The sequence below is a fragment of the Elephantulus edwardii genome, unplaced genomic scaffold (assembly GCF_000299155.1).
Source record: "Elephantulus edwardii isolate Elephantulus edwardi_28Jun2011 unplaced genomic scaffold, EleEdw1.0 scaffold00148, whole genome shotgun sequence".
NCBI lineage: Eukaryota > Metazoa > Chordata > Mammalia > Macroscelidea > Macroscelididae > Elephantulus > Elephantulus edwardii.
This window is the reverse complement of record NW_006399898.1, coordinates 1,133,720-1,150,777: the sequence shown is the minus strand read 5'-3', so window position 1 is coordinate 1,150,777 and position 17,058 is coordinate 1,133,720. Positions and strand designations below refer to the sequence as shown.

The window sequence follows — 17,058 nt, the reverse complement described above, 5'->3', positions numbered from 1 at the left end:
GCTCCCAGGCCACCCTGACCCTGCCTTTCTGATGAATTCATGCCTTCCGAGGCAAGGCCACAGATGAATCATGAAGTTATGCTAAGGGCTATATTCCCAGAGGCAATACCTGAGCCAGCTCTCAAATAAGGGACAGGCACCCCACCTTCAGGGATGCCTGGTGGTACAGCAGTTAAGCACTCAGCTGCTAACCAGAAGAGTTGTGGTTTGAAGTGAGCAGAGAGGCTCTGAGGGGGAAAGATGTGGTTGTCTGTTTCTGTAATGATTGAAAAACAAACAATAAACCCCCCCCCGCTGGTAAGTGGATTCCAACTCCACCAGGCTTCTGAGGCTGTGAATCGTTACAAAAGGAGACAAGCCCACTTTCACCCTGAGACCAGAAGACCTAGGCCGTGCCCCAGTGTTGGCCACTACCTGCTGGTCTGATAGAGGTTGGTGGATCCCCAAGACCATGGCCCTTAGTCACCCCTCAAGCGTGGAGCTGAAGTCATCCCCATGACTCAACTCCCAGCCGGCAAATAAATGGGTCTACCAGGTAGGTGTTCAGTAACACCAGGGAGGTGCCCACTCCTAACAGTCAATAGTGTGAGATGGAAAGGGCGGCATTTGGCCTGGAGGGAAGCTCCAGAGTGCAGCCACTGGATGGTCTACCTAGTCACTTCTGGGATGTCTGTTTCAGGCCACATTGGGTCTGAGAGACCTGCTTCAAACCTGGGAACTCTGGTGGCCTAGTGATAAGAGGCTCTGCTGCAATCCCAAAGGCTCACGGTTCAAATCCACCAGCTGCTGTGTGGGAAAAGGATGGGCATTCTTCTCCTGTGCTCTAAAACCTTCTGCTGCCTCTAAAAACCCAATGGAGGGTTGATTCCGACTCAAGGGCACGCAACGAGAACAAAACTCCATTGGCAGGAAGAGGAGAGTAAAAGAATGAATGGAAACAGGCATCAGTGGGATGGAGAGGGGAGAGTGCTGCCACACGTGGGAATTACAATTACGTTTATGAAACAATGTGTGTGGATTCTTGAATGGGGGTGTCAGTTTGCCCTGTAAATTTTTATTTTAAAATAACAACCAAGTGGAGCAGTTCTCTGTCATGTGGGGTCCCCATGAGACAAAAAATCTACTCCACACCCTCTCCAGTTCCTCACCCCAAGGACCCCTGACCTGACCCGCCACCCACACCTGTGCTCTTACTTCTTGACTTCAACCTGCTTGTGTATTTCCAAGTGTCCTATTGGGCTTTATTATGAAAACTTTTATGTTACGGTTTCTCTCCGGAGGCCAGCATAGTATTTTACAAATGGAGCTCTAAGTCATGGTCAAGTACTCAGCAGTGCTGGGTGTTCCCAAGGATGCCTTACACTTGCTAACTAAGTAAATCTCTCCGATGCCACATCATGGGGCTGAGAATGGAAGGAGGGGAACCCAGAGGGGGAAGCACGTGGTGGAGAGTGGGCGTGCATGATTTCAAAGGCTTTCTTTGCACATAGCTTTGCATCAGTCAGTGGGAAACTTGTATGGCATCAAGTTAGAGACCAGTGTGTTCTGTGTGAGCCTCTGCTGAGAATTTTTTTTTCTCTCACCTCAATGAAACTGAGTCACGTTTTAACATCCTCCCCGTGTGTGTCTAAGTCTGCATCCTGAGTCTTAAGCCTGCATCGTGAGTCTTAGGTCTGTATCGTGAGTCTTAAGTCCGCATGCCTTGGTTAAAAGGGACATTCTTCTGTGTACATGGAAATTGACTAGGGACCTAGAAGCTCCCAGAAGGATCCTATTACAATGTTGACTCAGACTCAATTTCTCTAGGATGAAAGTGCAAATTCTCAGCCAGGAGTCAAACTGGAACAAACGGGTTCAAAGTTTTGAACTAAACACTTAAATGCCTAATGATTCTCAGCAGTTTGGGATGTGCTTGTGTCCATCTGTTTCCCCGGAAGATTACAGCTTTGGAAACCCTATGCGGCAGTTCTCTGTCCTGCAAGGTGGCTGTGAGTCAGAATCTAGTCCTCAGCACTCACCCTACTGTCCCATCAGTAGATGGCGGTAGGCACCATCGATTCTGCATGATGTTAGAAAAGGGGACACGTGGCAATGTGTTATCAAAACCCATATTGGCCCATCAGCTTTAGCAAATGTGGCACAGACAGGCAAGATGTTTACAAGAGTGGAGACTAGTTGGGAGTCAGGGCGAGGACCACTGAGAATGAGGAACACTGTCATTGAGATGAGTGGACTTGTGGATTCACCACAAGATGGCCAGGACTCAGCATCATTTCAGTCTGTAACACACTGAAAACAACAACTACCCACTACTCATTGTTGTTGAGTCTGAACCAACTCACAGCGGACCCTCCATTGAGTTTCCAAGGCTGTGAATCACACGGGAGGAGATTGGCCGTCTTCCTCCTGCAGAGAAGCTGGTGAATTCAAGCCACCTAGAGTGCCAGTGCTTTGGGGTTAGCAGTGCACCTCCCCACAGACGCTGTCGCCAGCGCTCCCTTGTGGCTGACATTAGTATACAGTTCAGGGACAACTAACCCCTGAGCAACATTGCATTTGATTGCTCCTGAGAAGCCCAGCCTGTTCACACCCTACGGAGTTTCCAGCCTGTGTGACTGCCCGTCCTGTGGGTCCTTGTCCCTGTCCACATTGGCTTTCGGAGCATGCCAGCCCCAGCCAGGAATCTCGGATTTGCCTCTCCGACTTCCTTACACCCTTGCTCCTATGCGGTGGTGGACCAGATGCCTTCCCTTGCACAGTAGTACGCCAGCCTCTGGTATTCTTACTTCAATAGGATGAAGTAGTAGAACAGGTAGGGTTTTTCCTTCAGCTTGCATCAGTGAGGTAGAGCGGTGGACCATATCCAAAGGGTGTCTCCCCATACTCAGTCCTCCCTACAGCCGACCAACTCCTGCAGCCCACAGCACCCTCATTTCAGAGCAGGAAGCTCACTTCTGGAATTTTCCACTGTAGGGGGAAAAATAATTCCGGAGAGTAATAAAATGAGTAAGGCTTTTGGAAAGAGAAAGAAAGGAAAATCCGAAAATACTGAATAAAATACCCATTAGTATTCATGTACGCAGTCTGCCTGGCACACTTTGCCTATATAAATACACTCATCTGTTTGTTTTTGGAGAATTTTGGAATATGAAAGTGCTCATAGATGTAATGGACACAGCCTTCAGCAGTTGCATAGTGGAGTCTATTCAGATAAGCTGCTTTCCCCTAAAGGAAATTGCCTGCGCTGAACCTGCTCTGTAATGGATATTCTAAGTTAGAGCAGATAATACACTAGACAGATTCCACCATGAAATGGAATCACCCGGCCAGTGCCACAAGTGTATATACTGGGCCTCAGAGAAAGATGTTGCATCTCCCACTCTGCCCACCCTAGTCTCACCTCTGAGGGTTCCTTTGAACTTCAGTATGTGCAAATAATGTTGAATATCCCATGGACTTCCAGGAAAATGAGCACATCTGAGAAGTACAGCTGAGATGCTGCTTACAGACAAGAAGGATGGCTAGACTTGGTTTCTTGCTAAGCAAATTGCGTTATGTTTCCCCTAAAATGTTTACTCTTTCTCTCTTTCATGTAGTCCTCGTAGCCCAGTGGTTAAAGCACGTAACTGCTATCAAAAGGGTCAGCAGCTGTCCCTAGAGAGGAAAATGAGGCAGGTGCTTCTGTAACCAGGACAGCCCTGGGATCCTCTGTACAGCCCCTGTGAGCTAGAACCAGTGAACAGCGGTGAGCCTGGCTGGGGTGTCCACTTTCATCAGGGCCAGGTCGTCGTCGACTCTGTGTAGGGTTGTGTGGTAGGAGTTAAAGCCACAAACTCGGTGTTCCTCTCCTTAGTCAAAGCTGACTTCTTCCAAGAGAATTTTCTAGAAGTCTGTGGACTGGACATTGTGCTGGGCTATACTTCTTCCAAGACAGATTTCTACATTCTTATAGTTATCCATGGGACAGTCAATCTTTTTTACCAAAGTTGTAAATCAGAAGCATCCCTTCTGGTGTTCCCAGACAGGGAAGACAGTGGACGGCAGTAAATAAACTCTCTTTTCATGAAGCTGACTTAGTTAGGAAACAGGTGACTGTATGATTTTACATTCTTTCACGTAGCAATAAATAAAGACCGATTAAGCAGGGGGGGAAGCATCCCTTCTGGGTGGAGGGTGGATTGGGTTAAGGAAATGGGAAAAACAATGTATATGGACTTTGTAAGTCAACCAGCATAAAATAAAAAGTAAAAAAAAAAGCATCCCTTCTTTGGCAATTCAGCATTCAAATGCATGTGAGGCTGTTGTTATTGTTGTTGTTTTTGTTAAGTACCTTTCAGTTGGGTACGACTCATAACGACCCTATAAACAACCGATCTGAACCCTGTTCTATCCTGTGTCAACCTCACCGTCTCTGACAGGCTTGGCCCATTGCTGCAGTCACTGTGTCAGTCCATCTCATTGAGGATCTTCCTTTCTTGCACTGATCTTTCCAAGCATGATGTCCCTCTCTAAGGAATTAGCTTCTCCCAGCAACATACCCAAAGTATGTAGAATGAAGCTTTTTTTTATCCTTGCCTCCAAGGACCATTCTGGCTACACTTGCACCTTAATCTTCAAAAGTAGCATCTTTGATTATTTCTCTCTTTTTTTTTTTACAACAAAATCTCAAAAGTAAAATCCACTGCTTTTGGGCTGTTCTGACTCATTGCTAACCCTCGTTCCAGTTCCCGAGGCTGTAAATTACAATGAAGGAGCTGGCCCATCTGTCTCCCTCAGAGCTGCTGGTGGATTTGAACCTTTGGAGTTGCACAGGCTTTGAGCTAGCAGTGTAATTAACTTCCAGCTACAGCACTGGGGCTCTGTAACAGCAGAATGCAGCCCCACCATTCAGAACACCAGGTCACTGGCATCTGCGTTCTTGGATGTGAGTTTCAGCTCTTCTGCTTAGAAGCAGGGTGGTTTTGTGCAGATGGCCTGCTCTCAGTGAATCTTACTGGATATTAGGATGATGGCTCATGATAGCACCAAGCCCATGGGGTTTACTTGAGGATTAAATGCACCAGTGTCTGAGAAATGTCCACAGAGAATCTTCCTTCTCCAGGGACCAAGGCCTCCTTAAATTCTTTAGGATAATGTTGGCACACTGTCTGGGAATTCCTTGCATTTGAATCAGGGCGAGGGCATGGATTCCTCTCCAGGGTCTGGTTAATCAGTAACCACAGTATACACAGTCACATATTTATGAAGAACAAGCTATGCACCCAGCTAAACTGTGTTAACGAAAATGTGCAAAGAGCTGCGTCAGAAAATCAAAAGGGAAGAACTCACTGAGCCTTTTTCTCAAGCTGAGAGAACTGAAGAACAAATTCAAGCCTTGAGTTGCAATATTAAAAGAGGCTCTGGACAAAACCTTGCTTTGTCCAGGAAGCATTAAAGGAAGATGAAAAGGACACACTGAGTCACTCTACCAAAGAGCAGTGGCCAGCTGACACAGAACCTTTTCAGGAATGGTCATATGATCAAGAGCCACTGGTGACAAAGGACGAAGTGTAAGCTGCATTGAAAGAATTGGGGGGGAAAGTAAAGCCCCAGGAATTTCTAGAATACCGGCTGATACATATTCTAACAAACAGATGTAGCACTGGATGTGCTCACCAGGCTGTGCCAAGAAATCTGGAGGACACCTGCCTGCCCAGCTGGCTGGAAAAGGTTCATATTTATTCATGTTTCCAAAATAGTTGACGCAACAGAATGTGGAAATTATATCACATGAAAAATCTTGCTGAAGATTATTCAGAAACAGCTAGAATGGTACAACCTTTCTGGAAGGCAGTCTGGCGCTTCCTCAAAAAGCTGAACATAGAAATTCCATATGACCCAGATATTCCACTACTTGGAATATACCCTGAGAATATGAGAACTGAGGCACAAACAGAGATTTGTATACCAATGTTCATAGCAGCTTTATTCACCATCACAAGAACGTGGAAACAGCCCAAATGTCCAACCACAAACAAGTAGATTGAGAAATTATGGTACATTCACAGAATGGAATACTATACAGCACGCAGGACCAATGATTTAGTAAATTATTACCTAACTTGGGAGGGACTGGAGAGCATTATGAACTAACTCAGTCCCACAAGGATAAATATTGTATAAAACCGTTAACTGTAGAATGAGTATAAAGATCCAGGAGGGGTGGGAGAGGCTGGAAGCAGAGGGATGAGGATATGCAGGGGGAGGAGGGATTAATCATGTGGTTATACAATTTGATGGGGGCAGGGTGAGGAAAATTCAAAGAATTTGTTCTTAAAAACAATATATTTTAATTTTGTAAATAAACTAGTAGAAGATTTTAAAAACCCCAAAAACAAAACAGCTAGAGCAATACATTGATAGAGAACTGCCAGAATATCAAGCTGGGTTTAGAAGAGGCCATGGCACCAGATGGATCTTGGCAGAAAGTAGAGAATACCAGATGACTGACTGTGTTTTATTTGCTATGCACAAGAATTTAACTGTGTGAATGATAACAAATTATGGCTATCGTTGAGAAGAATGGAAACACCAGAACATGAAATTGTGCTCATGTGAAACCTAGACTTATACAGAGAAGCTGTTACCTGAACAAAACAAGGGAACATTGTGTGGTTCAAAATCAAGAAACATGTGCATCAGGTCTGTGTCCTTTCTCCATACCTATTCCATCTGTATGTTGAACAAATAATTCAAGAAACTGGCTTTATGATCAAGAATGTGCATCAGTATGGGAGGAAGATTCATCAACAACCTGTGTAATGCAGTTGACACTGTCTTGCTGAAAATGAGGAGTGCTTGAAACACTTGCTGCAGAAGATCAAAGACGACTGCCTTCAATGTATGGATTACATCACAGCATCAAGGAAACAAAAATCCTTACCACGGGGCCAATAGGTAGTATCGTGATAGATGGAGAAGAGATCAGAGTTACCAATTATTTCATCTTGCTTGGATCCACAATCAACACCTTTGGTATCAGCAGTCAAGAAATCAAAAGATGAATTATATGGGGAAAGTCTGCTGTCAGGGAAATCTCCAGAGTACTGATGATGAAAGAGAAGTGATCAAAAGATGAATTACCTTGGAAAAATCTGCTGTCAGGGATCTCTCCAAAGTACTGATGATGAAAGAGAAATGATGCCAGCTTTCCGGTGCACCTGCTCCAAGCCATAGTCTTCTCAATGGCTTGCTAAGCATCTGAAAGTTGGGTGACGTCTAAGGATGACAGAGGAATTGATGCCTTTGAGTTGTAGTGTTGGAGAAGAGTACTGAATATTCCATGAACTGCCAAGAGAACAAAGAGTTTTATGTCTTAGAGAAAGTGAAACCCGAGTGCTCTGTGGAAACGAGGGTGATCAAACTTGACCTCACATGTTTTGTGCATGTTGTGATGAAGGGCCAGCCTTTGGTTAAGGTGGAAAGTCAACATAAGAGAAGACAACTTTCAGCAAGATGGACCAACGGTGACTGCAGCAATGGGCTCAGGCGTGTCAGAGATGAGGATGACACAGGATAGGATGGGGTTTAGACTTATTGTTCATAGGATTGCTATAGGTTGTACTCTACATGATGGTACCTGCAGTGAACAGTTTCACCTGGCATGGACAGTTTCCCCTGAACCTTAGCACTCCGCCAGCATGAAGTCCAGGTGGACATGTGCATCACAGGCTAGTAGCAAAAACAGTGGAGCTCCATATATTATGTTCACTGGGTCATCTGTCCCTGCCCCTCCTCAGAGGTGACAGCCCTTTGACCACGCTGTCCTGCTGCTTCTGACCATATCTCACCATGACCCTTGCACTTGTTCCTGCTGCCCGCCCTGGGAACCCTCCTGGTTCACACTTTTAAAAGCTTTTTCTTGTGGGATGAACCTAGCGGATATTATACCAATTGAAACGAGTCAGTCACAGAAAGACAAACACTCGTCAAAACCACTATTTTTAAAAAGCCAAAGAAACGATTAGACAGTGGGGGAATCACGCTCGCATGTTGACCAGGGAAGGGAGGAGGAAGAGAAGAAAACAGTGTCATAGATAATGAATACATATCAGTGCAGATCAAGGGAAAGACAGTGAAATGAATGGCTGGCTTTGTGAAGATAGTGATTGATGTTCATGTATACTCGGTTCCATAACTGATGTTATTTAACAAAATACACGTAAATGATTGAATGGAAAAAACAAATATGCTTTCTAAGCTTTGGTTCAAATCACAATAAAATTGAGCGGGCGGGGGGGGGGACGTTTGAATGAGAGCCAGTGGGTTTTTCAGTTACACACATGGTGCCTCGTGACATGGATTGCAAGCTTAACCTTATCACAGCACTCTTCCCACTTCCTACCTGTGGTTCCTGTTTCCAGTTAGCTCTCTCTGGTTGGCATTCTCAGACACTTGGGAATTCTGCCCCTTCCTTTGATTCCCCAGGGCAGCTGGGATGTATAAAGGATGTTAGTGGCCCCGTATAAGCAGCAGCGGCGGCCTTGGGCACCCGTGGATTAATACTCACTGCCTGGACTGTTCACAAGCCAGCCTCCCAGCTCCAAGACTTGTCACAACTTCTCACTACCACAAGGGTTAGGGGGGCAAGGAGTAATACATTCACAAAGTTCCGAATTGGAAATACTTAAAACTTTCATGCAAAATAAACCCCCTCCGTCTCCTCCAGTCACCCAGTCTCCCTCCACGGAGGGGACACTTGCTGTTTTTCATATATATTCCTGAAGCAGTGTGAGGTATATTTGCACATACACACACATAAATATCTTTCGTCCCCTACTGTACCTTGAAACATCATGTTTTTTCGCCTAACAGCTTCTTTTTGTCAGGTGTTCCATATCCATACATAAAGTTCCCCAGTCTTGTTTTAAAAATCTGCATATTACAGCATATACCATAATTTATCAGAACCAGCACCATGTAAGGCATTTATGGTATTTCCAGCTTTTTGTCACAATGAGCACCGCTGGGAATAACCTTGCCCAAACTCGATGTTACCCATTTGTGAACTTTATCTTGGAAGTGAATTCCAGGAGTGGACGAGCTGAGTAGAACCTTGTGTGTACTTGTTACCCTCATAGATGGGGACCTGGCACCCCACCCTCACATATGGCCAGCACAGCAGAAAAAAAGACAAATGGAGCAGAAACAGCACTGTGGCTCATGATGACCTTGTTCGTGCCAGAGTGGACCTGTCCCCCATTGTGGTTTAGCTTGATGACTGGCATTGCAGACACTGCTGGGCACTCGTAGTGGACAGGCTTCCCCAGAGCATCTGGAATAGCACTGACCAGGAAGAAAGGTCTGGCTTGCCTGGGAACTGTGTCCCCCCCCCCCAGCTCCCAATAGAATGCTGTCTCAGGAACTCTGGACCTGACCCCGGGGTTGGGAAGCACTCAGAGCATGCAGTGGCCCCAGCCTGGAAATCTGCAGAGCCGCTGTCAGGACAACAGTACACGACCTGGTGGCATTCTGTCCTACTGTGTGTGGAGTCACCATGCATGGAGGGGCAACCCACTGGCAACAGTGTGCAGAGAACAGATTGAGGAGTGCAGAGGGGTCCAGACGACCCAAACCCACTGCCCACCAACTCGGTCCTGACTGCTAGGGTTGTAGGAACAAACGGCACCATATTTCTCCCGTGGAGCAGCTGGCAGGTTCGAACTACTGATCTTTCCCTTATGACTCAAACACTTTAGCCACTGTGTTACCAGAGCTTTTGGTGATCAGTTTGAAAAACCACTGCTGTTGAGTCAATTCCAACTCATGCCAGTCTCCCATTGGGTGTCTGAGACTGGGAATCTTCCTGGGAGGTGAGTGCTACAGCCTGTGCCTGCAGAATGCACAGTGGGCTTGAACTGTCGACCTTGAGAAGGTTACAACAGCCCAAAATGAAGTTCAAGTCTCCAGCTACCCTCTGATGACACCTGGCATGAACCATAGTCTCTGAGTCCACTGCCTGCTCTCTTCTCTGTCACCTCGGTCCTGTCCCTCCCTCCTGGCATCAGCCACATTGAAAGAGCACCGTCAAGAAGGGCAAGCCTGAAGGTTTGCATGTGGAAGAAAAAACAGGAGCAGCCACTTTAAAAGGGGGAACAAAACAGGGGGGAATGCATGGAAAACAGCAACCTCGTAACACAGTAACACAGAGCGATTATTTTAATAAGTTTAAATTAGTCCTCCAGACCCTCAGTTACTGCTCTGCTCAAAGACACAGTGACAGCTCGTTCTGAAAGGCTTTCCCAGGTAACCTCATCATTTTTTCCCCCTGTTTCTAGCATCACATTAATTCTCCCTAAGTGGTCCTTATTATTCCTCGGTTGTTCCATCTCAAGTGCAGTCTTTTCTCACCACCGGTGTGTAAACGAGGCAGACTAGATGGCAGAGACACCTCATCCATCATCCCTTTAATTTTCCACCTTGGGAGGAAGCGCTGAAGCTGAAGTTAAGGTAAAAAAGCATCGCCTTATTACTTCCCAGGAGGCTTCACTAAGGTTCCCAAACCCTCTTTGGTCAGACAGGCCGCCATGCTCAGACTCAGGTGGACTGGACAGGACCCAAGGGTCAGTTGCTGTTGCCTGCCCTCTGCCACCACCCACTGCCTTTGAGTGGATGCCAACTCATAGCGACCCTGTAGGACATGGTAGAACTTCCCCCCTCCCCGGGCTCTGAGGCTGTGATCTTTACAGGACCAGATGGCTCCATCATTCTGTCTGTGCCCAAAGAGCTCCCCTGTTACTGTCCAGAGACCCCAAACCACTGTTTAAGCAAGAGAGAGGCTAATGTCTGTCCATAATTGGATGGATAAACAATCTATGGTTCCACTGAGTGCTTGCAGTGGAGTACTGCACAGCCTTAGGAAGAAATAAAGTCCTGATACGTACAGAGAGGTGGAGGAACCTTGCAAACATCATGCTGAGTGAACTTAGTAGCACAAGGATGAATGCTGTATGGACCCCTGTTGATGAAATAGGCAAATGTACCGAACGCAAAGATTACTGGTGGCTGTCACGGTATGAGGGAGAAGGGAAAGGGGAGTGTTTGCCTCGGAAGTATCTTACACTGGTTTCTCTAGGGAAGCAAAACCAGTGAAGGAATGAGAAACAGCGCTATTGGCATTAGATGGCTCTTGGCTGAAACCAGAAAGTACTAGAAAGATGTTGATTGGTGTTTCATTGACTATGAAAATATGTCCAACTATGTGTCTCATAGTAGATTATGGATAACATTGCAAAGACGGAGAATTCCAGAACAATTCACTGTGGGCCTGTGGACCCAGAAATAGCATTTCACTCATGTCTTTGGGCAGAACCTAGATACATGGACCATTTGGCTGCAAAGGATGCTGGGAAGAGTTGTCTTTGGCCCTATTTAAGTCTTGCAAGAACAGATTATCTAATATGCAAATGGGTTGTTGTGTACCATTGAGTCTGAACTGACCCATAGTTGACCCTCCAGAGGGTTCTCAGAGGCAGGAGAGTGCAAAGCAGGAGATTGCCCATATTTCTCCCAGAAAGCAGCTGGTGGATTTGAACCATGTACCTTTGTGTTGACAGCACAGCTCCTTACCAGTAAGCCACTAGACCTCTCCCTGAGGAAAAGCCCCAAACATAGAGAAGTGCAGTGATATAGCCACGTTCAGTCAATCCAGCCAAGCGTTGGCTCCAAGCCCAGCAGTCCTGCTCCTGAACCCCTCCTCTGAGCCACTGTGCCCGGTGACTCTGAGGGTGAAGTGCTGAGCCCGGCGCACAGCCCGGCTCTGGCGCCTGGACAGCGTCCTTGGATGTTGCACTTTAAGGAGGCCCTTGGCAGCACGTCTGCCCTAGGCAGCACATCTTTTGATTTCTTGACTGCTGCTTCCACTGCTGTTGGTTGTGGATCCAAGTGAAATGAAGTCCTGGCAGCTCGAGTCTTCTCTCCATCTGTCATGATGCCATGTCTGTTGGTCCAGTGGGGAGGATTTTTGTTTTCTCAATGTTGAGATGTACTATATTAAAGGCTATGATCTTTGCTATAGTCTTTGATCTTCTTCAGTAAGAGCTTCAGGTCATTTCCTCTTCAGCAAACAAGCTGTGCCATCGGCATCCAGCAGCTCTTGATAAATCTTCCCCGACCCCAGTGAGTGCCACATTCTTTCCACGGAGCCCAGCATCTCAAATGATATTTGCTGAGCATTCAGATTGCATAGGTGTGATGAGAAACCCTCTCACATACCTTTTGTGATTGGTCGATATGCATGTGAAACTGGACCAGCAATGAAGTGATCCCTTGGAATGGTGGTGTCGGTGAAGAACACCACTCTTTCCATGGACAGGCCAATGGGCAAACACATCTGTCTTAGAAGAGGACAGCGGGAGGGCTCCTCATCTTACTCACTTTAGGAATGGTATCAGGAGGGGCCCATCCCTGGAGAAGGATGCCCGTAGTGGAAGGTTAGGGAAAGAGAGGGAGACCGTTGACAAGATGGGCCAACAGTGATTCCCGCTGGCCCCGAGCAGAGCAGCGCTAGGGGTGCGGCACAGGCCCTGGCGAGACGTCCTTTCCTTGTCTGGGGTCACGAGAGCTCAGAGCTGGGTGGCAGCCCCAAACAACAACCTAAAAGGCAGAGGTTGGGAGATCTAAGGAGTTCTTAAGTGAGGGGAAATCAAAAGAGTGCTTCCCATATATATGTATAAATATAAAAAAAAAAAGAGTGCTTCCAGCTACCTCCCAAAAGGAAGGCATCAATGTTTTGCGTCTAACAAATACCTGGGGACAGAGCAGGGCAGGATTTTCTACCCAAAGAGTGAAGTGGAGGAAGAGAGCATGAGGCCGTGGGGGTGGCGGGAGCGCCATTTACATGTTCCATTTATATCGTCAGCTTTTTATTAACCAGGTGACACTGGCTAGAGCTCTCCGCGGGCTCGGCTTGTGGGGAGAGCAGTAAAACCTGACAGGTAATTTGGTGAATCAAGACAGTCAGCAAACATCTGTGGAGGACGATAATATTCAAGGGGTTTCATTGTTTCCCTGCAAAACTTCGTTACGCCCGGCTCCGATTAATTTTCCATTGTCTCCTGTTAAAGGATGCTTGCTTACACAGCTGCCTCAAATAGAACCTTGATTGCACGCCTGTCTTTTTTTGCCAAAATCATAAAAAGACCAAAGGGTTGGAGAGGGAACGTTAAATAAAATCAAAACTCTCCTTCGGATGCGCCAGAGTCGAGCCTGCCCTCTGAGCCCCCTTCCTTCTTTGTCTGCACGTCTCCCTTTGATCGAGGTCCACACTGTTTCCTTAGGGAGCTGCCAGCATGGGAAGAGGAAGAGAAGGGACGCTGGGGACTAAAGTCCAGCCCCGCCAGTGGCTATTCCAGCTGGGGTGATTTTCTCACTGTAGAGCTCCACAAAGGAGTGGATAAGTAAAAGGGGGGAAAAAGCGCAAAGACTCCGAAGTGTCTCGCAGCCGCCTCTCCATCCTCCACCCCACTCACAGTGAGATGCAGGACGTTCTCACGTCCCTCCAGCCTACATGACGTGCTGTCTGTTGTCACTTTCGTTTCCAAGTAATTAACAACACTTGAGTGCATCGGCGCGCTGTCACCAGGCTTGTTTTGACGCGCGTGTCAGGGAGGGCCGGGCTGATGCATGGCCGGCTTCTTCCTCCGGAGCTTGGTTCTGTGTCCCCTCTGTGTTCAGGGGCTCCCTGTCCTCAGCGACACCTTCTCTAATGCCACCAACAGACCACACACTCCACAGGTCCCACCCAGAGGCCTGCTGTGGCAGTGGATGTGTTTTTCTCTTTCTTTTCTTGTGAGAAAAAATTTTATTTAGAATTAGCCAGCTATCCTCAGTTTAGATGATTCCAATTCTGTTGGCAACATCCAAAGTATCCTAATCAGGAGCAAGACAAACACAGGCCTTCTCCTCTCCACCAGACTGGATCAAGGAGTTGACCTTAGTCACATCAATGTCACAGAGCTTCTTTACAGCTTGTTTAGTTTGGTGCTTATTGGCCTTGATATCCACAACAATGAACACAAGTGTGTTGTTATCTTCTATCTTCTTCATGGCCGACTCAGTGGTCAGGGGAAACTTGATGCTGGCATAGTGGTCAAGCTGGTTTCTCCTGGGGATGCTCTTCCGGGGGTATCTGGGCTGCCTTCGGAGTCTCAGCATCTTAGGCCATCAGAAGGTGGGTGACGTGCAGATCTTTTTTTTTTTTTTGTGGCTGTGGATGCACTTCAGGACTGCTGCCTTCTCGGCCTTTAATGCCTTTGCTTTGGCTTAAGTTTTGGGAGGGGCAGGGGCTTCCTTCTTTGCTTTTGGCACCATCTTTGTAGAAAGGGCGTTTTTCAAACAGTGTTGAGTCCATGTTTAAGCAGGAGGTGGTTGATGGATGTTGCTTAATCAGCTCTAACTCTCAGGACAGAACGAAAGCCTGTCCGGTCCTGTGCCGTCATCAGAGCCGTTGCTGTGGGGCCCTCGTTGCAGCTGCTGTGCCAGTCCGCCTCGCTGAGGGTTTCCCTCTTTTTCACTGACCCTCCACTTTGTCAAGCATGACATCCTTTGCCTGGGACTCTTCCCTCCAGATACGATGTCGGAAGTAGATGAGACAAAGTCTGGCCATCCTTGCTTCTAAGAAGCACTGTGGCTGCACTTCTTCTGAGACAGATTCCTTTTCCTTCTTGTTCTGTCAGTCTGTGGTATATTCACTGTGCTTTGCCAACACCGTGATTCAAAAGCATCAGTTCTCCTTTGGTCTTCCTTATTAATTGTCCAACTTTCACACACATGTAAAATGATTGAAAATACCAGGGCTTGGGGCAGTCACACCTGACCTCTCAAAGCATCATCCTTGCTCAGCAAGAGGAAAGCCGGGTAGGGCTTCGTAAACATAGTTAGGTGGATTCACACAGCCATCAGGGACCCAGACTCCTTTTGTCTTGCAGCTCTGCCTTTTCTCGTGTTTTTAACCTCACAGACATAGTTTCAGGCAACATGTTTGTGTTCCCGATTAGAAAAATTGGGGGGAATTTTTTTCTGTTGAGTTAAGTTGATTACAATTTTTATCAGTACTTTAGTACATCCCCATAGGCTTTCCACGGCTGTCCGTCTTCACAGGCAGGAGCAGACTGCCTCATCTTTCCCCTCTTTGGCCAGCAGTCCAACGCTTAACGCACTACACACCAGGGATCCCTGATCAAGAGAGTGGGGCACCGAAGGCAATATGAGAAGGCTGCCTAGTTCTTCCTTGAATCAAGAAGCAGTAGCTTTCCTGGGAGCCCATGTAGACAGACACCTGCTGGATTCCCTGGGCAGAAGGAAGTCTGGGGAGGGGACCACACTTGGCAGTTGGTCTTATTCTGATGATGTATGCTCAGCCAGAAAGCTGAAGCCTTGCCATCCTCATGTGGAAGGAACATTCTTGTTGTTGCTCTTAAGATTTATTAAGAATTGAGTGGTGCCTCCCAAAATATGTTCAACTTGGTTAGGCTGTCTGAGCCTCGGTACCACAGGAGAAGGATGCGCAGTCTCCTCCCGTGCAGTTAACTGCCTGTGAAAACCCACTGGAGCGTCAGCTCCAACTCAACAGTACACAACGATATTGTGTAACAATCCTCCATTATGTGTTGTGCTGTCATTATTCTGTCTGCTTACCTTCTCACCTCTATGATGTCAGTGATGCAGGATTAGAGGCAGTTATGTTGGTAAGGCCAGATGCCAGCTGCACGATTAGGTTGTGTTTTGAGTCAGTCTTTCCTGAGATATCAAAGAGCAGAGATCAAAAGGATCTACTCGCACTGAGAATGAAGAGCCAGGAGTAGAGGGTGCTCTCTGAATCCCAGGACCCTGGTGCTGAGAATCATCTAGACCCAGGGGAATGCTGATGCCAAGACACATGGAGGTCTCCAGGGAATACCTGGTCCACAGACAAGGAAGGGCGTGGAGATCTCCAGGTAATACCGGGTCCACAGACACACACAGAAGGTGACAAGGACCTTTCCCCAGATCCAGCAGACAGAAAGTCTTCCCCTGGAGTTGGCGCCCTGAACTTTAACTTCTAGACTTCCTAAACTGAAAGAAAACACTTTTTTTGTTTGTTAAAGCCATCTGCTTGTGGTTCTGTATAGCAGCACTAGGTAAGGAAGACGTGACTGTAGATTGTAGATAAAGAAGTCCAGCCGCAACTTTGTTAAGACATTGTCTGGAGTTGGGGGTTGGGTGTGGTTTATGGACTCCATGGGGAGGAGAGCATTGGTGGCGTGGCGTTTAAGTGCTCAGCTGATAGCCAAACAGTGGACAATTGGAGCTCACCAGCTGCTCCACTATGGCCATCTGCTTGCATGAAGCTCACAGCCTGGGAAACCACATAGGACAGCTCTGCTCTGCCCTGCAGGCTCACAATGAACCACAGTCACCTGGGCAGCAGCAGAGTTTTTATTTTCTGTGCCCCCGCCCCGCTTTTGTCTTTTTGGAATGCCAGCAGTCCTGTGCTCCCTAGTTCTCCTGCTGGTGGGATTATCCAGTAATAACTTAAACCAGCTTTCACAGTGTTAAAGGATTAATTTTTTCCCAAAAAAAGTAAAGCCACGGCTGTTCTTACAACTGTAAAATGAACATGTGTCAAAAGTTTTCTTTAACCTACTGATTAATGAGGGAGCCAAGTGAAACGTAACAGCCGTTCAAAGGAGGGCTTTAAGAGCAGAGACATATGTAGGCCAGGAAATAAATTTGCAAGGGGGTGCAGAAGTGACATTTCCCACCTGAATGCAGAGAAATCAATTGTCCCTCCACTGATGTACATTTTGTATGTCTGCAGACAAGAGCTGCCTACATGGCCATTATTAACTGAAATCCCTGGGTGGTATAAAAAAACTTAGCTACCCTCCAGAGGAATGTCTATCTATGTTTCATTGACTATGCAAAGGCATTTGACTGTGTAGATAATAACAAACTGTGGCTGACTCTGAGAAGAATGGGAATCCCAGAACACTTGATCGTTCTAATGCGAAACTTATACTTGGACCAGGAGGCAGTCGT

At 46.9% G+C, this 17,058-nt stretch overlaps 1 protein-coding gene across 1 annotated transcript in view; it reads left to right on the top strand.

Annotated features, from left to right (window-relative positions):
• TMEM132C (transmembrane protein 132C) overlaps positions 1 to 17,058 on the top strand; it is a 167,029-nt gene that overhangs the window by 84,504 nt on the left and 65,467 nt on the right. The gene's annotated exons all lie outside the window — the stretch shown is intronic.